Source organism: Musca autumnalis, unplaced genomic scaffold (genome assembly GCF_047663935.1).
Source record: "Musca autumnalis isolate F117 unplaced genomic scaffold, ASM4766393v1 scaffold_3, whole genome shotgun sequence".
In the NCBI taxonomy this organism is placed as follows: Eukaryota; Metazoa; Arthropoda; class Insecta; order Diptera; family Muscidae; genus Musca; species Musca autumnalis.
In genome coordinates this window covers 256,284,314-256,307,539 of record NW_027411866.1, presented here as the reverse complement: position 1 = coordinate 256,307,539, position 23,226 = coordinate 256,284,314, and positions in this window count along the sequence as shown.

Sequence of the window (23,226 nt, the reverse complement as noted above, 5' to 3'; positions counted from 1 at the left end):
TATATTTATTATTATGAGCCACAAACAATCTTACACACTCTCTTCCCAATAACAAATTTATTGCTGAAACCACTGTAATAATTTGCAGCACTCGCGAAATTATTTTTATTTGTTATGCTGAACTCTTATTGAATTGCTTTTAAAGAGTCAAATTGTTTTTAAAGAATGTTGAGTTCGAGACGCAAAACAACTTTTTTAGTCGCCCTCTTCCAAATAAAACACTTTGAAATAATTTCACTTAAAATGTTTATTAATAATAAAGGGACTGTGGCGCTTTAAAAACAATTTGTTCGCTGCGTATTCAAATTCGAACTAATTATTGTCATCTCTTCGTTGCCCTTTGAAGCTACTTGTTTTCGTCCATTAGACATTGCCGTTATTAAACAATAACAACATACATACTTATTACTTTATGCATGTATGTATACACATAGGCAAAGGGCCACATAAATAAAGGGCAACAAAGAGATAAATAGAGATCAATGCAAAAGTGTGTTGACTACATGAAAATTCAAGGTTGCGATCGTATTTAATAAAACAACATAAATAAGAAGAAAGGTAAATAAACAGTGGCGGCGGTAACAGACAGCTTACCGATGTCCAACTTTCGTGTTGTGTCTGTTCGAAAGTAGTGGTCCTGGACAATTTTTGTTCCTCGATCATATGTCTGGTAGTTCAAGTAAGGACCATCTGACAGGTGAAACACGTACCCGATGATTGGAACATGAACATTTTATGTTCCCTCCACATAAAAAGGAAATAAACCTATGCGTTCAAATTATAGGGGCATAAGTCTGCTCGCTATTGCCTATAAGGTAGGGTCCAGTATATTGTGTGAACGACTAATACCTATGGGCAGTGGAATAATTTTATCATATCATATCTGAACGTGGTATTTCCCGTAGCTTAAGGCTTCATCTAACTCGGCACCGCCATTAATACAAAAAAAAAACAATATCAGTTGTTAAAAAGTATAGTATTCAACAGTAATTAACCAACAAATGCGACTTCAGATGTTTTTATACACTCAACCTTTAGGCTAAATAGGATATTTACACTTTAATACTGTTACGGAATAAGGGTTTCAATTAATCCCGTGTAGACGTGTTTTATTTCCAGATACCATTTGCATCAGTTTACCTTTTTACTATTTAGATTACTGCGACGATGTTAAGTCGCGGTCAGAATTACAACTCATACTCCCACACGCTACGCTCGCGTATTTATACCCGCTTGTGTACACATAGACTGTTCTAGCATTCTTCATCTGGGAGGTTCTCCAATGTTCAAAAATTCCAAAAAATTATAACCCTAGTGTACATTAAGCACAATAAAATCAAGTATGTTTGAAATAAATAATAAAATAAATTTGGAGTCGTTTAAGCCAGGCCCGTCCGTCAAAGTTCAAGTTTTTCGCTAAATGGTGAGGACGACAACTCTCGAAGGGAGTAACCGGATCGTGTTGAAATTTATAATTTATAATTGTGTACTTTTGCCAACCACAAGCAAGCGAACTGTATATCCCAGCCATAGCCATGAGAAGAAAGTGTAGTTTATGTTTTAGAGCATCCTACCAGGGTTGCCTTTTCATAAAATACCCAACACACTAAAAAGAAAACAATAAACTTTACAAACTACATTAAATTAAATCGTATCGTTAGGGTTCAGGACCCGTATATTGGCTACATTTTCTAATCGATTTGGCTGAAAATATATAGTTTGGTTTTTTGGTATTAGAAAACCTTCCTAAAGAAGATTTTCAATATGAGTATATATTTTGGTATAGCACCCATGTAACTGTATTCTAAAGTCCACGTTTTCAACCGATATTGTCTGAGGTGCGAACATTTTTATATGAAGTTGATGTTATTAGGTCAGAAAAGAACAACGCCAGCTTTAAAAAATATTACAGGTGGCCATTGATGTAACAAGAGGTCGGCACAGGCACGTACCTCCTGGTAAAAAATTCAATCTTGTTACACGTTAAATTATATACATACATACATATTTACTAGCTAAGACTACTACAAAAACCTCAATGGCAACACTAACAACCAACACTCGATTGATTTCATCATCATGATTATGTGTGTACTTAGCCAGACAATAATCTGATTTAGAGAAAAACGAGTGCGAAACGCCTTGGTGTGAATGAAAACGCAAGGGAACTCTTTTTCAGCTGTGATTGACATTTTCAAGAAAAAAATATGTCAAATATTTTTTCCTCTAAATACACCCATCGCTTCGGCATCACGAAATATTGTCTGTCCAATTGTACGCCAGCCAGCCTGATGGTCTGTGAGATTTATTTCTTCATACTATCATCCATGTATTGTTGTTATGTATGATGAGTTCTGCATGAATTTCGTAAGTGAAACGCATGTTTTGTTTAAAACATGCACAAGCACACGCACCTTTTTGTACAAACGGGACGGACGATTGCCTTCCACCCATCCATCCAACAACAGCAACAGCTCAGATGGGAATTGGCAAAATTGTCACATATTCATGGAAGATACTTTTGCCAACTCCATGCATAGACATGGTCTAATGCCTTTTCGTACTGCATTTGCAACATTTTCACATGCCAAGATTTATGCACCACTCACAAACGATCCCATGCAGACCAGCCCAGAGGAGGGACCTTCAAAATTTAATGAGAATTGTATGCAATAGAAGAAATGAAATCTAATGATCTGTTATTATGATTTGTTTGTTTGTCATGAGCGGGCATTTTCAGTTTTATCCATTGACATGATTTATGATGTGGAATTTGTTAATAATGATAGTTAAGTAATTATGTATTAATGGATTGTGGAATTCCGCACGTGATAATTGACAAAAAACAACATCATAAGATCAAAGATTTAGATGAAGGAGGGTGAGGGGAAACATCGTTGATTGAGAATTTTAATAATACAATTGAAAATAAATTTCACTTTTCTGTTCTCTTTCATCACATTGTCTTATTCAGGTGTCTAATATATGAATTTGTCTTCTTCCATACTTTCAAGATTTTTTGTAATTAATGTTAATAATTTATTAATGTTGCTTAAGACATAGGACTCATAATCCCTTGCATTAAATGGCTTGTCCTCACATATGCCCACGTGTAGGTGCGTAAGCCTTTTCTTCTAAAAATATATCACCATCATCAAATCTTCATATCACATCATAATATCTCGTGTCTCCAGAATGATTATAAAAATGCCCATTAATAACACAACATTCCTAACAACCACTTAAAGGGTACTTACAAGGCGACTATGTCGCCTTACCCACCCAATGCGTACTTTGAAACAGTAGTCCAATCACCTCACAAACTCTTCTAGGAGCAGATAAATGATCATTCTCAACTCCACGTTGATTTCATATGTCGACCATGTGTAAAATTATTTCCTTTTAAAAATGCATTAAAACCAAAAATAAATATTTTCTTTCGTTTTTGCTTGCAGACCAAATAGAAGAACTCTTTTTTTTAATTCTGTCTAGACAGTCGTAGACTTTTGTCGCAGTGATCTTGACACTTCACCTTAATGAGGAGACAAAGTAGAGGAAAAACAACGCTGCTAAGAAGATATTTCAATAAAAGAAAATTTATTTCATTTGGCAATGAAAGTTGGCGTTGGAAATGTATTTTTGTCTGTTGGGAGTAGAATGATCACACGTACCTACATAACAATTTGTGTATGTTTGTGAAATATGTACTTCCAACTTCTTGGAAATTTATGATGTGAATGATTTCTGAAAAAAAGGATTGAGTATAGACGAGAATTTATTACAAATAAGTGGAACATAAAATAAAAAATAATTTCCCGAAATAATCCAAAATTTTAATTTAGTGTTCAAATTAGTGTGTGGATAGTACATACTAGATATCTGAGGCAATGGACATTTTGGATAAAATTTCAATGAAAAACTCAAGCATTTTGATAGTGTGGAATACCCAATAATATAATTGCAAGGTACGAGCATTTACGACACGATTCCCGTAGCTTGTCACACACACAGAATTTTCTAAATCATTTTGTACCCAAAACCTTACTTACTTACTTACTTAGCTGGCCCATTACAGAACATTTGTTCCATAGACCGAACTAAGAAAAGATCTCCAATTCTCTCTGTTTCGTGCTTCGCTTTTTGGAATACCACGCCTTGTCATCTCTTCATCCACTACGCGTTGCTACTGATTGTAAAGTAGCCCTTTATGCCGCATTTTTCTCTTTGGTAGCAGCACGACACTCCTGGTCATACCATGGATTCCTTGGTGGAGGTCTCTGGTATCCAAGTACTGATTTTGCGGCTGTTTGCATGGAGTGGGAAATATTTTGCCATTGTCTTGATATGTTATCGGGACGAGGAGTGCTTTGATTAAGCAGTTGGGCCCATGGAATATGCTGTGGCTATATGTTGTGATTGCAGCTTACCGATGTCCACTTTCCGTGTTGTGTCTGTTCGCACTTTGTTTTCCACGTTTAATCTGGTACGTACCTTTGCTACAACAAGATATTGGTCCGAGTCTACGTTTGCACCTCGGAACGATCGTACATCCAACACGCTTGATGCATGTCTTCCACCTATCACAACGTGATCAATTTGATTACTTGTTCATTGATCTGGAGACAGCCAGGTGCCCTTATGAATATCGAGATGATTAAATCTGGCACTGCTAACTACCATGTTTTTTGCGGCTGCAAAGTCTATCAGCCTCATACCATTGTCAGATGTTTCACTGTGGAGACTGAATTTCCCGACTGTTGGGCCAAAGATATTCCCCTTTCCAATTTTGGCATTAAAATCGCCTAGTGTAATTTTAATGTCATGGACAGGGCAACGGTCATAAGTTTCTTCTAAGCGCTCGTAAAATATATCTTTGGTCTGTTCGTCCTTGTCTTCAGTGGGAGCATGAGCGCAAATAAAGCTGATGTTGAAGAATTTTGCTTTTAATCGAATTACAGCGAGTCTTTCATTCACTGGGGAGAAGCTGGAGACCAGATGTTTTAACCTGCACCTCGGAACGATCGTACATCCAACACGCTTGATGCATGTCTTCCATCTAGCACAACGTGATCAATTTGATTTGTTGTTCTTTGATCTGGCGACAGCCAGGTGCCCTTATGAATATCGAGATGCTTAAATCTGGTACTGCTAACTACCATCTTTCTTGCAGCTGCAAAGTCTATCAGCCTCATACCATTGTCAGATGATTCACTGTGGAGACTGAATTTCCCGACTGTTGGGCCAAAGATATTCCCCTTTCCAATTTTGGCATTACAATCGCCTAGTATAATTTTAATGTCATGGGCAGGGCAACGGTCATAAGTTTCTTCTAAGCGCTCGTAAAATATATCTTTGGTCTGTTCGTCCTTGTCTTCAGTGGGAGCATGAGCGCAAATAAAGCTGATGTTGAAGAATTTTGCTTTTAATCGAATTGCAGCGAGTCTTTCATTCACTGGGGTGAAGCTGGAGACCAGATGTTTTAACCTCCGACCAACTACAAATCCGCAACCAAACTCATGCTTTGTGTCATGGCAGCTATTATACAGTGCGTCACCTTTAGGTGTTGTTGTGACGCCTTTCCCGTTCCATCGTATTTCCTGTATGGCAGTAATGTCGGCCTTGTACTTTTCAAGTATATACATCTGACAATGCGTATACTGCACTTTCTTCCAGGCACAAATTCGCAGATCATGGTCCTTAAAACGTTTGCGGAGTTCGCCAACTTTAGAGGGGTTTGTTTTTCTTTTCTTTCGTTTTTTCATAGTAGGCTGTTTTTTCTAGGGGAGGGTTACTAACTCGACGCCCAAACCCAAGTTTTTAACGTTGTTATGGGTGAACGCGCGGCACATGTTAGCTCACTACGTTTAATGGGTGTTAAAGGAAGTTCCCCAGGTGACACAACGGGGAGGTCAGTGTTCACTTGAGATAAAAGAGGGACCAAGATAAATCCTGCCACGTTAAAGCCGGTCAGGACCGTTCCTTGGTATCTTCCATCCCCTACGTCACCCATGCTTTCTGGCATAATGGTCCAAAAACTGGGAGTTATAACTACCGAAAGGAATGGCTCGTTAAATAAGTTCCACTTCCAAAATGGAAATGTCGGATCATACCTTCAGGTACCTTTCCGCAAAAGTGCAACTCTTTTATTCTTTAATCCAAATCACTATCTTTAATGTGACAGTGTTAATACTGAAACACCACAAAAAAAAATCCTATTGAATTTGATGTGTGCGGCTGTAAAAGACGAATGTCTCCGTCTGAAAAGCACTGCAGTCCTGAGGTTGCTTTTTGGATATCGAATATATATTTTACGAGAAGAACCAAAAGTTGACTACACAAATCATCTTATAGCCGTCAGTGAATATCTTGATGTCTTAACCCGTCCGTAATCTTACAGTTAGTCAACTAAATTATTGCAAACGATGAATTTTTAAAAATTTTTAAAAATTAATATTTTTAATTAGGAATTACTACAAGAAATTCGTTCAATAATGTTGGGTTTTTGTACATATCTGTTTATCTACCTGTTAATGACAACATCAAGCATGCCCTTGTTAAATTAATGGACATTTTTATACCCTCAGCATTTATGCTAACGAGGGTATATACACTTTCATACGGGCAAAATGTGCCTCATCGAAATAATGGTTTTAGACCCCAAGTATGTTTGAATGAAATGTGTTTCAGACAATTTGGAGTTGATTTAGCGATGTCCGTCAGTCTGTCTACTCTTTCGGGTACCTCCCACACAAAATTTTGGATAAATTCACTTTAAGAACTGCTATCGAATCACTTTGATTTTTGTTGAAGCAACTTCCATTCATTGTCTCAACTACGACAATAAAAGTTTTTTCAGGGGCAAGTCCAAATTGTTTGAGAAAACAGCCCGAAAGTTGTAAAAACCCCTATGGCACTATATGTAGTGGCTGGAGAGCTCGAACCGAATACTGCGTTCTTCCACACTTGGATATTGTAATATTTCTTCGAGTATTAGATGAAAAGTGGTGCTTATAGGTCCACTCCTTTCGGTACCTCCCCCACAAAAGTTCGAAAATATTCGCTAAAATGGTACGCGTGATTTCACATAGACGTAGCAACCGATTTTGTCCAAATTTTGGATTTCTTAATATTGTCGAAACTTAGTTTATATTCTAATTTTGGCCCTATCTGTCCAATCCTTGTGGTACCACCCACGTAAATGTTCAACATTTTTGTGTGGTTAAGGGTCTGTTCGAGGAACCTTTGGGCATTTTTACCGAAGGTTCTCCTAGTGACCCTGTTTACAGCGATATTATGTTTTTCGTAGGCTAGTGAGATAAAAAAGCATCTATCGATATGCCAGCGAATTTTTGAGCTTTAATTCTATACATGCTTTTGTCGGTTCATACGTCCAAAATTTTGAAACTCCCCCCCTAAATACATATTTTTTATACCCTACACCACTATGTGGAAAGGGTATTATAAGTTTGTTTGGCAAAAATTCATGTAACACCAATGCGGTATACCAATCTTCATATCTCGACGAGATAAAGCGATTTTGAGATGTGTGTCCGTCCGTGTGTCCGTCTGTCCATTATAAATTGTAATCAAACTCCAGGCCGCAATTATGGACCGATCGTCACGAAATTTAGTGTGGAGGTCAGTTTCATATCAGAATAGATCGCTATTTTAATTGATGATGATCGTGAAATGGACCAAACCAATAATTTTTATCCGATAAATAAGGTAAGAGTATATGACAAGGAAGAAGCTTGCAATTTGAGATGGCGATCGGATTATATCTAGAGGGTTAAATGGACCACAACTTTTGTATGATAATTGTAACAATTTTTAATATACAGTTTATATCTTTGTTCCTGAAAGACACATTCCTTCCTCGTGAGTTATATTTGGAAGATGATTTTCTCTTGACCTTTCAATTGATGTCAATTATGTTGATGTACGTGATCAGATAACAGAGTTACAGCCTAATATATCCAGTTTTTTTTTTTTTGTTGTGTAATCATAAACATGGTATTATAGCTCAATTGGTCGCAATTATAGCTCAAGAGCCACGAAATTTTGCACGAGGTAAGAGTTTAGGTTGAAGAAAATGTCTATAATTTTTATGATGATATTATTTAACTGGTGAAATAGACCATTACTTTGGTAAGAAGGTAGATAATTTTGGTAGATAACCACAATTTCCTCCCATGATACAAATTGTCTCTATCATGACAGAGAAATTTTCAGTTCAATTGTCCAATTGGATTTTTTTCTACAAATATTGCAGCATGGAATCGCCTCGCCTCCTATTTTATATCTCAGGATTTTGGGTAAAGGGGATACATACAATACGATCAAAGATGTGTCTCATCGAAATAATGGTTTTAGACCTCAAGTATGTTTGGACGAAATTCGTTTCAGACAATTTGGAGCCGATTTAGGCCTGTCCGTTCATCTGTTTCTCTTACTGTCTAGCTGACTGGTGCGCACGATAACTCTCGAACCGATCTACCGATTCGAACCAAATTTTATACTTCGTAATATTTTTCCCAAACTTAGTTTAAGTTCAAATATACATAGGCTTTAAAAGTCCACATCTCCCCCACAAAAGTTCAAATTTTTTTCGAAAAATTGTGTGAACGATAACAGGCGAAGTGAGCAATCGATGGATCGGGTACGACTATATCGATCCACACCTTCGGGTACGTCCCGCACAAAATTCGGAAAAGTGAAATGTAAGAGTCCTCTTGAATCGTTTTGAATTTTTTTCAGCAGATTGTCCTTATGGTTCCCTTTACGATGGAACAATTGCAATAGCAAGTGCATACTTCCTGAGATTATGGCCCAAAAACCTCCATGAAACCCTGAAAAAACAAGAAACCTAAATAAAATGGCAAATCCCCAAGATAACTCTCAAGGGGATTTTCTGATTTTTCCGGGGTAAGTCCATACTTCCTGAAATAATGGGCCAATGGAGGGACAAGGGAGGATTCACTTATACATATCAATGGATTCATATTAAGTTATTGATAGTTTTTATCGCCGAGTCCGAACAGCGTGTCCTAAGTTGCCACTTGTAGAGACGTTTTTCAATGCTGAAATACTCAGGCAATATCACCAACATAAGAAAGGGGTATTTTGCCACCGTTGAAAATTTGATGTGGCCAGGCCTGGGAATCGAACCCGGACATTCCAAGGGTGTTGAACATAGCTAATTCCTAGAGGTTGTGGTGTAGGCAGCGTGACCGCTGGAAAATTTTAAAAAGTGTCACAAAATATCTTTTCTGAAAAAAGTAGCACACGTCTTTCGAAAAAGTGGCACAAAAAGAATCACACTTTTTTATTATTAAAATCTGAAAACAACATAAAAGCATTCGTGTACATATGTATAAGTAAACTTATCGGACAGATAACAGGTTTTTTATTCTTACAAGTTTGCTTTAAGAATAAGTGTCAGATAACTTAAAAAGAACTTCGTGTTCCTTTTAAAAGTGAAAGTGAAAAATGATACGCCAAAACCAAGGAAAAATTTACAGTAAATTCAAATCCACCCATCAGTAGTGGAATTCTGTAACACATTTTTGAATTACCGACTAAATTAAAACATAAAATTATGAATGAAAAGTAACAATAAACGTTGACAACACTGTTGTTATTGACAACTTTATTTTGATTGTTAGCTTATCCATACCAATGTGACTTTAGACCTGGCAAGTCCACCATTGACCAGATATTTACCCTGTGGCAAATCCTAGAGAAGACCCAAGAGAAGCAGATCGAAATATTTCACCTTTTTGTCGATTATAAAGCAGCATTCGACAGTCCCCTCCGATCAAAGGTATTCCACGCAATGTCTGAATTTGGTATCCCCGCAAAGCTCATCCGGCTTTGTAAGATGACTTTTACTGATACTAGGTCCTCAGTTAAAATTGGAAAGAACCTCTCCGAAGAATTTTGTACCAAAAGAGGTTTCAGACAAGGAGACAGCCTTTCGTGTTATCTTTTCAACATTTTGGTGGAAAAGGTAATACGAGATGCAAATGTCAAAAGAAATGGCACAATTTACACCAATAGCCACTGTTACTTGCCTATGCTGATGACATAGACATCATGGGACGATCAGTAAAGGAAGTAACTATACCTTTAGGAAGGCCGAAGCAGAATCAGCGAAAGTGGGTCTGGCTGTAAACGGCGAAAAGACCAAATTGATGGTGTCGACGCGCAAAGCGTCCATAGAGCTCGGACCAACTGTGGAAGTTGGTACCTACAATTTTGAGGTAGTTAAAGACTTCGTCTACCTCGGCACTGCCATAAAGACAACAAACAAGATCAGTTGTGAAATAAGAAGAAGAATTGTATTGGCCAACAGATGCTAGTATGGTCTAAGTAAGCAATTTAAAAACAAAGCCACATCTCGTCTAACACAAATAACACTATACAAAACGCTGATACTACCCGTGCTAATGTATGGATCCTAAGCATGGGTACTTGCGCAAGCAGATAAGGCAGTGCTTGGAGTGTTTGAGAGGAAAATTCTTCGAAAGATCTACGGGCCGATTTGCGTTGACGGTGAATATCGACGTCGTATGAACCACGAACTATATAAGCTATACAAAGACATGAATATAGTTAAACGTATCGAGATGCAACGATTGCGTTGGCTAGGCCATATCATGAGAATGAGCGATGATGAACCCGCTAAAAAGGCGTATGAATACATGCCACATGGCGGTGCACGCAGAATCGGCAGGCCTAAGCTTCGATGGAGCACACAAGTGGATGAAGAAATGGAAAGGCGCGGTATTCCAAAAAGTCAAGCGAAAAACAGAGAGGAATGGAGATCTTTTCTTAGTTCGGTCTATGGAACAAATGTTCTGTAATGGGCCAACTAAGTAAGTAAGTAAGCTTATCCATAAATTTCTTTAACTACCGAAATTATAAACATTAATTTGACCGATTTTTGTCGGTAACTCGAAAAATGTGTTACAGAATTCCACTACAGATTTGAGTAAACTTAAAGTATACTGTTTTTTTTTTGCTTGATGTTGCTAAATTTCCACATAATATTATTTGCTCTGTTCTTTAACGTGCATGAATCTTGAAGTTTTACCATTTTTACTCGAAAAGCGTTCCCTTATTTCAGATACCATACAATTCATATGAGAGTAGTTCAAAACTTTTGCTACTTTTACCATTTTTAAAAGTAAAGGGACAGATCAAATGTTATATGGAAGATGTAATAACAAATCTTTGGTAATGCGAACTTTATTCCGTATTAGTATTAAAGTAAGGGATAACAAAAATGGACTATAAAGATACGATATAAATGTCCTAAATGCATTATCCGTAGAAATACTCACAAAACTCTTCTACGGAAAGTTATGGCAGTCTAATGTAGATAGAATGGCATTGCAAATATCTTCACTTTATAAGAAAAACGAGTCTTGAGTGTAGCCGTTATGCGGATCAAACTGTCTGTTATGCGGATCAAACGTGTAGGGTATGACATGGTCGGCTCGTCCGACTATAGCCTTTGCTTACTGGTTTATTTTTTTTTGGAAAAAAAAAGTATTTCAATCCACACAGGCTGAGGGTATATCTCTGTCGGCAAAGCCGACCGATACTTTTTTACTTGTTCTTACTAAATTTGATATTAAAATCATATAAATAATTTTAATGTCATTGTCAGGACAGGTAATTGGCTGAAGAATCAAATACTTGCAGTCACTGAATGAAACTGTTAAAAAGAATTTAGTTGTCGATATTCAGAATGTTATTTGAAAATAAACCTTTGCATACCGTAACTTCTTTCTTTTAATTGAATTTCCTCATCAACTCATTATTCATAGTTTTATGGACATCATTAAAGGATCGCACCATTCCATACTAATTACATATTTTAATTATATTTCTAAATCTAACATGGAAGTCGAATATTTTTTTCCATCGATTCACATAACGTGCACAAAGTGCACATTATTTTTCATTTTATTGAAGCGTTGAGTTGTCCAATAAAAATATTATAAAATAAACTATGCAATTAATGCTACACCGTACGTGACTTAATTTCATATTTATAGGCATGAGATATCATTACCATGCTGCACCAATTATGCAGCGAACTGCGCTGATTAAGGCTTTTAGAGGCAAACTTGATTCTCAGGAATCTATGCAATTATATTATGACGCTGAAAACCACATTTATTGAACACAACTTGTTTTGAATTTGAAAGTTGTATTGCATAAGTTATCTGCATTAAAACTAAGACATTTTCCAACAACACATTTTCCAAGGAACTATCAATACCAGATACAAGTGTTAATTGTTAACAATCTCCAAGTGTTTGTTTGGTATCCCACTTAGTGATCCAGGACAGCAAGGAGACGTTTTTGCTTTAAGTTACGAAACATTCATCATTGTTTTTGACATCGGACGACCAAAACATATTGCATTTTTCACTAGCATGCAAGGACCAATGAATGGGTTTGGTTAATAATGGTTAAGGGACCCCCCGCCCACAATGAACATGTTATGCATACAATATTGAGAGTCAGAGAACCGCTGTACTTTTCAAAATAATTGTTTTTTAATAATTCATCGATAATAAATTAATGTTGATTGCTGCTCTTGTTTTTACTGTAGCCGTTTGCCGCCACTTTAGTGGAGACATGTTTGTCGTTATGGTTAGTTTGTATGTATGTGTAGTTAGTAGTTTGGAGATACTGATTGTGTGTCAATTCTATGTTACTTAGCAGCATTTCATAATTACATGGTATTGCACAGTATGGCACTTGGACAATTTTAAAAGTCTCCCTCCATATTCATAATCGAGGCAAAGTGGATATGACTTGGTTGGGTCAGTTTTTGTGCGATGGTGGATAAGAGCAAGTGTCTTTTCGTATACATACATACATACAACCTGTGCTTATCATTCATTTACCTTTTAAACTCATACAGAAACTTCGTAACATATGAATGAATGTTCATAACAACAGTGGATTGTATATAAATATGTATGTATATGGTTTTCTGAGAAAACAACATAAGTCGACTTATGTCAATTTAAAGTTACTTTGAAAACAGTTGATCTTTTCTTATATTTTTAATGAAAAAAAAACAACATAAGTCTCTAAGAAATGTTTTAAGTACTATTAATTAGTATGTACTACGTATGTTGACAAGCATATCGTTAATTTACTCAAAGAGTGGCAAAACTCGAAAAATGCGTTTTTTGAGTTAGAAATTTCTATTTTTTCTACAACTTCTACTTTATATGGTATTAAATTTTGATGTCGATATCATTAAAACTCAACGAGTTACAGCTTATTTACTAAGAGTCTAGCATAAATCAACAAAATGGTTTTTGAGTTTATGAAGCACTAAAACATTTCAAATCATGCTTGATTTTGCATAGAAATTTAGCACATCTGGCTAGCTCTTTCTAAAAGAGGGTCCAAGTAGTTACCCTATTTTTCGTGTGATAATCTATTTATGCTGGGAAGTCAGATTTCAATCGGCAATTTAAAGCGCGTTTCTTTCGAAACTGCATTTTTTGAGATGTGACACTCTTTTAGAAGATGCGCGATAAAAAATAAAGAAGTCGTACATGAAAAGATTCGCATTGAATAATAAAAAATTAATTTCCTGTTTCATTAAGACGACTCGAATTCAAATTCGTTCGAATTAATTGATTTGAATTCGTTCGAATTAATTAATTGAAAACACAAATGAATCAAATATTTTTCAAAAAAACAGAAGTTTGGTAGTAGTTCCAACGAATTTGAATTCGATTCGTCTTAGTGAAACAGGCCATAACTAAAAATGTATTTTTTCTAGGCAGTTGTGCTTCATTTCCACAAATATCGATCAGCTTTAGCAAATATAACAACAAATTGCATTTTTCTCTACAGAGAATTTGCAATTGTCGACTTATGTAGTTTCCTGTGCAAACCACAGAAATATGAACATGCAATCGAATTCGGTCAATACAGATAGTAGCAAAATAAAAAATTCAATGTTCTAATCGCAGTTTGCTTGAAGCATATTTTGTAAATCAACAAAAAATGGTTAACATATTATAATGAAACATTCATACACTTACCTGATCATTTGATATTATTACAGCGAATATGAAAACGGAATTTTTCTATAATATTAAAAATAATTTGTGGATATATATGGTGGCAACACAGTCTACATGTAATGTTGTAATCAGGACTTACTTACTTACTTAGTTGGCCATTACAGAACATTTGTTCCATAGACCGAACTAAGAAAAGATCTCCATTCCTCTCTGTTTTTCGCTTGACTTTTTGCCATTGGTATGGTCCAATTATTTCGTTGACCATTGGCTTTAGTCGTTCGCACAATATCCCTGACACTATCTTATAGGCAATAAGGAGAAGACTTATGCCCCTATAGTTGGAGCATACAGTCTTATCTCCTTTCTTGTGGACGGGACATAGGATGCTCAGGTTCCAATCGTCGGGTACGCGTTCTTCCTGCCAGATGGTGCTAACTAGCTGATGCATACACCTTATCAGCGCATCGCCTCCGGTTTTAAACAGCTCGGCTGGTAAGCCATCGGCTCTTGCTGATTTATTATTCTTCAGCCGGTTGATTGCTGTTTTTACCTCATCTTGGCCGGGCGGTATACATTCTATACCATCTTCTGGGATTGGATCTGTGGCATCATCGTCTTCGCTACTATTGGATACCAGCAGATTGGAGAAATGTTCTTTCCATATCCTGAGCACGCTATCTGTATCTGTTACCAGATTACCTTGCTGGTCTCTACAAGAGGATGTGCCTGTACCAAAGCCATCTTTTTGATGTTTCACTCTTTGGTAAAAATTTCGGACTTCATTCTGGCTCCTGTACATCTCGATTTTTTCACACTCCCGCTCTTCCATTTCTCTGTTTTTCTTGCGGAAAAGACGTTTCTCTTCTCTCCTTTTCTCCCGATATCTCTCTCGTGCGCTACGAGTTGCTACTGATTGTAAAGTAGCTCTATATGCCGCATTTTTCTCTTCGGTAGCAGCACGACACTCCTGGTCATACCATGAATTCCTTTGTGGAGGTCTTTGGAATCCAAGTATGGATTTTGCGGCTGTTTGCATGGAGTGGGCAATATTTTGCCATTGTGTTGTTATGTTATCGGGACAAGGAGTGCTCGCGTTAAGCAATTGGGCTAGTTGAGTGGAATATGCTGTGGCTATCTGTTATCGATGTCCAACTTTCGCGTTGTGTCTGTTCGTACTTTATTTGCAACGTTTAGACGGGTACGTACCTTTGCTGCAACAAGGTAGTGGTCCGAATCAATGTTCGCGCCTCGGAACGATCGTACATCCAACACGCTGGATGAATGTCTTCCATCTATCACAACATGATCAATTTGATTACTTGTTCATTGATCTGGAGACAGCCAGGTGCCCTTATGAATATCGAGATGATTAAATCTGGCACTGCTAACTACCATGTTTTTTGCGGCTGCAAAGTCTATCAGCCTCATACCATTGTCAGATGTTTCACTGTGGAGACTGAATTTCCCGACTGTTGGGCCAAAGATATTCTCCTTTCCAATTTTGGCATTAAAACCGCCTAGAATGATTTTAATGTCATGGGCAGGGCAACGGTCATATGTTTCTTCTAAGCGCTCGTAAAATATATCTTTGGTCTGTTCGTCCTTTTCTTCAGTGGGAGCATGAGTGCAAATAAAGCTGATGTTGAAGAATTTAGCTTTTATTCGAATTGCAGCAAGTCTTTCATTCACTGGGGTGAAGCTGGATACCAGATGTTTTAGTCTCCGACTAACTACGAATCCGCAACCAAACTCATGCTTTACGTCATGGCAGCTATAATACAGTGCGTCACCTTTAGGTGTTGTTGTGACGCCTTTCCCAATCCATCGTATTTCCTGTATGGCAGTAATATCGGCCTTGTACTTTTCAAGTACGTCTACCAATGCGAAGACTGGACCTTCTCTATAAAGAGTGCGAACATTCCAGGTGCAGATTCGCAGGTCATGGTCCTTAAAACGTTTGCGGGGTTCGCCAACTTTAGAGGGGTTTGTTTTTCTTTTCTTTCGTTTTTTCATAGTAGGCTGTTTTTTCAAGGGGAGGGTTACTAGCCAGACGCCCAAACCCAAGTTTTTAACGTTCTTATGGGTGAACGCGCGGCACATGTTAGCTCACTACCTTTAACGGGTGTTAAAGGAAATTCCCCAGGTGACACCACGGGGCGGTCAGTGTCCACTTGAGATGAAAGAGGGACCAAGATAAATCCTGGGCTTTGTCATGTTAAAACCGGTCAGGACCGTTGATTGGTATCTTCCACCCCCTACGTCACCCTGTAATCAGGACTATAACGAAAATAATTCAAAGCTATTTTCGATCATGCCTTAAACTGCGATTAATTTGTTGAAATATTACTGGAGTGGCCTCTGACCAAAAATATTCATAAAATATTTTGGTTTTGTATCAATTGCTTCAAAGTAGATGGAATCTGTAGGTACCGTAATATAGTAGTACCTGTAGTACCGTAAATTAGTAAGCAAAGAAGAAAATTTTTTAAAAATCTTTGAGAGTTGCACACTAGGGATATAACTTTTTTGCATTTTTTGCAAATATCAAAAATACCACCGAATAGCTGTGTAGAGCATGAAAAACTACTATGAAATACGTGTCATTTTTTCTCTATCGCGAAAAAAGTTTCCGCACCAAATGCAATGAAGTTCAGTAATGAATTACTTAATTTTATTTATTATAATGACAATACGCTTTTTATAATAACTTATTAATAGTTTAAATCCAATTCAAAATCAATATCAAAATCAATCAGGACAATATTCCGCACATGGTACTGGTGTGGTAATTTTTTGGTTATAGCCCTATTGCACACTAGCCATTTAAGTATGTGCTGCAGGATTTTGGGCCATTATATCAGGAAGTAGGATTTACTCTGACCGTGAAAACAATCTTCTGCAAAATATTTTAAATAGATCCGAGACGAGTTCTCAAACTGCATTTTCGCAAATTTTGTGTGATAGGTACACGAAAGACGAAACTGATATGGTATATTCCAACCTGATGCATGACCCGCTGAAATAATACGATGTGCAAATTTTCACCAATCAGAAACTCCCTTGCGGATTTGCCATTTTAGTTGCTCCCATTAAGTTCCTTGGCGATTTTAGGCCATTATCTCTGGAAGTATGGACTTCCCCCCGAAAAAATGTTACCGTCGTAAATGGTGCTGCAAGAACAACCTGGTGAAAAAAAATTCATGACAATCTGAAAGGAGCTCTTAAATTTCACTTATTCCAAATGTTTTGTGGGAGGTTCCCGAAGGAGTAGATCGATATAGTCCGTATTCGATCCCTAAGCATATCTGGAATAATACGATGTGCAAAGTTTGGACCAAATCTATTTCTTCATTCGAGATTTATCGTTCACACCATTTTACAGAAAATGTTTGAATTTTTGCGGGGGAGGTACCCCAAAGAGTGGACCGACATGGCCCTTCTTCGAACTTTAACTAAGTTTGGGCAAAATATTGATCCGTTTTAAGGACCTAGATCTGCGAATCTGCACCTGGAATGTTCGCAATTTTTTTTTGAATAGTTGCCGTTTACGCACTGTCAGATGTACTTGAAGGAGCATAGACTCCGAGGAGCATAGACTCGGAACACCGACATGTTGCAGCAAAGGCACGTATCCGATTCAACGTAACAATTAAAGTACGAACAGACACAACACGGAAGTTGGACAACATATTCCACTCAACTGGGCCAATTGCTTAATCAAAGCACTTCGCGCCATGCAAACAGCCGCAAAATCCATATTAAGATCCCAAGATTCCGCCAATGAACACATGGTTTGACCAGGAGTATACTGCTGCTACCGAAGAGAAAAATGCGGCATATTGGGCTACTCTACAAACAGTAGCAACGCATAGCCCATCGGGAGAAAAGGAGAGTGGTGAAACGCCTTTTCCGCAGATCTGCTCACTATTGCTTATAAGATAGTGTCAGAGATATTGTGCGAATGACTAAAGCATATGGTCAACGAAATAATTGGGTCATAACAAAGCGTCTTTAGAACTGGCAAATCCACGATTGACCCTGCGATATTTACCCTGGATAAGAAGAAGATTCAATCCAACCCATAATTTTTTGTCGATTATAAAGCAGTCTTCGACAGCCCCATACGTTCAAAGGTACTCCAAGCCATGTCTGAATTTGGTATTCCCGCAAAGCTCATTCGGCTTTGTAAGATGACGTTAATTGTTACCAGCTCCTCAGTTAGAATAGGAAAGAACCTCTACGAAGAGTTTAATACCAAAAGAGGTTTCAGACAAGGAGACAGCCAAGTGGAGCAAAAAGTGGAAGACGAGATCGAAAAACGTGGTATTCCAAATTGGAAAAGCATAGCAACAAATAGAGAGGAATCGAAATCTTTTCTTAGTTCTGCTTTTAGGACAAATGCCCTGTAGGGGGTCAACCAAGTAAGTAAGAACATCGATTTGACAGTATTTTGCCATAGCTTTGAGATGTTATTGAGCAAATGAGCGCTTCCATTAAGCAATTGGGATAACTTTATTGCAATATGGGAGTCATCTGAGTCCATGTTTGCTTCTCGGATCAATCGTACATCCAACACATTCGACAAACATTTTCGTTTTCTCAGAAATTCATAAAATTCGATGTCGACTAAATTCTGTCCGTCCATCTATCTGACTGAAGTGAACGATAAATCCGGAACAGAGTACCTTAATGGGTGTTAATTTTGTATATCTTAATATTTTCTTCAACATCAGTTTAAGCTCAAAGATGGACATTATGGGTTCACTGCTCTCGGCACATCCTAAACAAAAGTTTAGCATTTTTCGCTAAAATGGTGAACACTGGGTAAACGATTTGGTCTTATATGTCGTAATACTTCTTTCAGATGGAGATCAGTTCCGAAGATGAACTCCATATATTGGTCCACTCCTCCCCCACAAAGTTCTCAATCGTTTGAACCAAATGTAGTGGCGGCTGCGTACGACAATTTCACTGTACAACACTGAAAATGCAAACAACATCCAGTATGCATTTTTTGAAACTACATATTAAGACAACAAAAACCCTAGTTGGGTTTTGTCCTATCAGATCCAGTTCGGATTTTATGGCCTCATCTAAACCGGGCTAAAATGAAATTTTTTGCATTTATAGTGTCTTTATCTCAGAAACGAATAGGAATTTTGCCTTGATGTCTTTAGCAATATTGTAGCCCTAAATAAATAGGACTTATCTGGTTAACAGATAGTACAAGAAAAACTCCATCAAAATCGATAAAATATAAAAAAAAACAAGTAAAAAAAGTATCAGTCGGCTTTGCCGACAGAGATATACCCTCAGCCTGTGTATATTGAAACAATTTTTTCTAAAAAACGTATGTATTTAGGGGGTTTTAAAAATTTTAGGCGTTTGAACCGACAAAAATGTTGATTAGGATTAAAGATCAAAAGTTTTGCGGAGGAGATACTAAAAGGAATGGATCGACACTGACCATTATGGAAGTGGATCTCCAGCCACTACATATGGTGCCATAGGTCGCTTTTACACCCTTCGGGCTGTTTGCTCAAGAATTATGGACTTGCCCCTGAAAAAAACTTTTACCATCGTAATTAAGGCAGCGAATGCAAGTTGCTTCAACAAAAATCAAAGTGATTCGATATTAGGTCTTAAAGTGAACTTATCCGCAATTTTGTGTGGGAGGTACCGGAAGGGGTGGACAAATATAGTCCATATTTGAACCTGAATTATATCTGGTAGATATATTAGGATGTGTAAAGTATAGACCAATTCGGCCACTCCCTTCAAGAGTTACCGTACGAAAAATTTTTCCGAACATTTTTGAACTTTTGTGGGGGAGGTACCTGAAGGAGTGGACCGATATGGCTTATCTTCAAACTTAAACTATGTTTTGACAAAATATTACTAAGGCCATATTTTAGACCGAATCGGCAGATCCGTTCGAGAGTTATCTTGCGCTCCAACCACCTCACAGGGTGTCATAGGGATTTTTTGCAACTTTCATGCTATTTCCTCAGGAAGTATGGACTTGCCCCTGATGAAACTAGTACCGTCGTATGGAGGGCAGTGAATACAAGTTGCTGAAACAAAAATCAAAGCGATTCGAGAGATGGCCCTAAACTGAACTTTTCCGAAATTTTGTGTGGGAGGTACCCGAAGGAGTGGACCTATTGAGACCATATTGGAACCACATCTATGTCTGGTAGAATGTTCACGATGTGTAAAGTATGGAGCAGATCGGTTACTTACTTTAAGAGTTATCGTTAGCACAATTTTTCCGAACATTTTCGAACTTATGTGGGGGAGGTACCGGAAGGAGTGGACCGATATAACCCATCTTCGAACTTAAACTAAATTTGGACAAAATATTACGAAAGCCAAAATTTGAACAGAATCGGTTAATCCGTTCGAGAGTTATCGTGCGCTCCAGCCAGCAGGACAGACAGACAGACGGACGGACATGGCTAGATCGACTCCAAATTGTCTGAAACACATTTCGTCCAAACATACTTGGGGTCTAAAACCATTATTTCGATGAGGCACATTTTCATCGTATCAAAGTGTATATACCCTCCTTAGCCTAAAGGCTGAGGGTATAACAAGTGAGCCAAGGCTATAGTCGGGTCGGGGCCTACTATGTGATACCCTACACCACTACCCCTGTTCATAAGCTTTTGACTAATAAAATTCAAAATATTAAAATTGGGATAGCTTAGCGCCTTTGCTCTGAATGTCTACATTAACACAGGTCAATTTTTTTGAAACGCATTTAAGTGCATCTACTGTACAACCCAAATAAAAAATGGAAAAGTGGGATGTATGCCAACCATCAATAGGCTTCTTTCTGTGTTAGACCCCCATCAACCCCCAAAATTTCGTGAGGATCCGATCAAAATTTCGTAGTGTGATTGCACAAAAATGGAAAAAGGGATGCATTACCGACTATTGAGATATCTCTGTTGTTTGACCACCTATGACAACCTACTTCACATCGTTGTAAAGGTGATATTTTCTACTTTCCTTGGCAGGTTTTGCTTTCGATATACCTCCTACAGAAGGGAGATATTAACTTTGAAATAAAACGTTGGCCTTTTTTCCAAATATTTTTGTTTGTCACATTCCGACCCCTGAATAATATCCGACCATTATCAAAAATCAAAACGTTTTTTCCTCTGTGGGACCCCCAATAACAACCAAAATTTCGTGACGATCCAATTAAAATTGCGACCTGTAGCGTGATTTCCAAAAAAGTGGGAAAATGGGATGTATTACCGACTATTGCGATATCTCCGTTATTTGGATACCTACGCCAACCTGCTTTACATCATTCTAATGATGGGATTTTTTACTTTCATTGTCAGACTTTGCTTTTAGAAGGTTCCGAACCAAAGCTGTGATATTCGTTATTATTATTAAATCCGCAAAAATGAAAAGTTGTGTTCTATTAGCGGCTTTTGTGATATCTTCGCTGTTTGACCACCTACGACAACCTACGTAACATCGTTGCAAAGGTGATATTTTCTACTTTCATCAGCAGGTTTTGCTTTTGATATGCCCCTTTTAGAAGCAGAGATATTCGGATATTCGCTTTGGAAAAAAACGTTGTATTTTTCCCCAAATAAGTTTTTTCCCATTCCGACCTCTGAATATTATCCGACCATCACCAAAATCAATAGACTTCTTTCTCTGTAGGATCCCCATTAGCCCCCAAAATTTCGTGACGATCCGATCAAAATTGAGACCTGTAGTGTGATTTCCAAAAAAGTGGAAAAATGGGATGTATTACCTACTATTGCGATATCTCCGTTATTTGGTCACCTACGCCGACCTAGTTTACATCATTGTAAAAATGGGATCTTCTACTTTCACAGCCAGGCTTTGCTTTTGGAAAGTCCCCAACCAAAGCTGTGATTTTCGTCATTATAATTAAAATTGCAAAAATGAAAATTTGGGTTTTATTTGCGACTATTGTGATATCTTCGTTGTTTGATCACCTACGAGAACCTACTTTACATCATTAGAAATGCGATATTTTCTACTTTTATTGTTATTGTGGTTTTGCTTTTGGTATACCCCATATAGAAGCTGAGATATTCGCTTTGGAAAAAAACGTTGTCTTTTTATGCACATAAGTTTTTTGCCATTCCGACCCCTAAATATTATCCGACCATTACCAAAATCAATAGGCATCTTCCCCTCCGGGACCCCCATCAACATCCAAAATTTCGTGACGATCCGATCAAAATTGCGACCTGTAGCGTGATTACAAGGTTTAGATGGACAGACGGACCGACGGACGGACGGACGGACTGACGGACGGACACACATAGCCAGATCGACTCAGCTCGTCGAGACATTCATTTTGGTATATATAAGTATGGGTCTACGACCATTATTTCGATGCGTTACAAACTTTTTGGCCAAAACCAACTTATAATACCCCCCCCCCCCCCCCCCCCCACATAGTGGTGTAGGGTATAATTACATAATTTCTGGAATTCCTGTCAGTAGCTGCTAAACTATTGGGAGTTGAACCAATTAACATGCAACAAAAATGTTCCAAATAATGTTTTTAACAATTCTTCAGAACATTCTGAAACTCTAAACTGCTTATTTCATGTTGTTTCAGCGGTATTTTGTATCATATCTTTTACAACACGTATTTCAAACACAGTTCACACCAACACCAACATTCAAGCATTTCAGATTTCACCACATTATTGACATATTTATTAAATCGTCGTTTAAAAATATTCTAAAAACAACGAGATAGAGGTATTTAACAACAATGGAATGTTCTGACTTTAACATGGCAAAGCCCAGGATTTATCTTGGTCCCTCTTTCATCTCAAGTGGACACTGACCTCCAAGTGGTGTCACCTGGGGAACTGCCTTTAACACCCGTTAAAGGTGGTGAGCTAACATGTGCCGCGCGTTCACCCATAAGAACGTTAAAAACTTGGTTTTGGGCGTCGGGTTAGTAACCCTCCCCTAGAAAAAACATCCTACTATGAAAAAACGAAAGAAAAGAAAAGCAAACCCCTCTAAAGTTGACGAACCCCGCAAACGTTTTAAGGACCATGATCTGCGAATCTGCACCTGGAATGTTCGCACTCTTTATAGAGAAGGTGCAGTCTTCGCATTGGCAGACGTACTTGAAAAA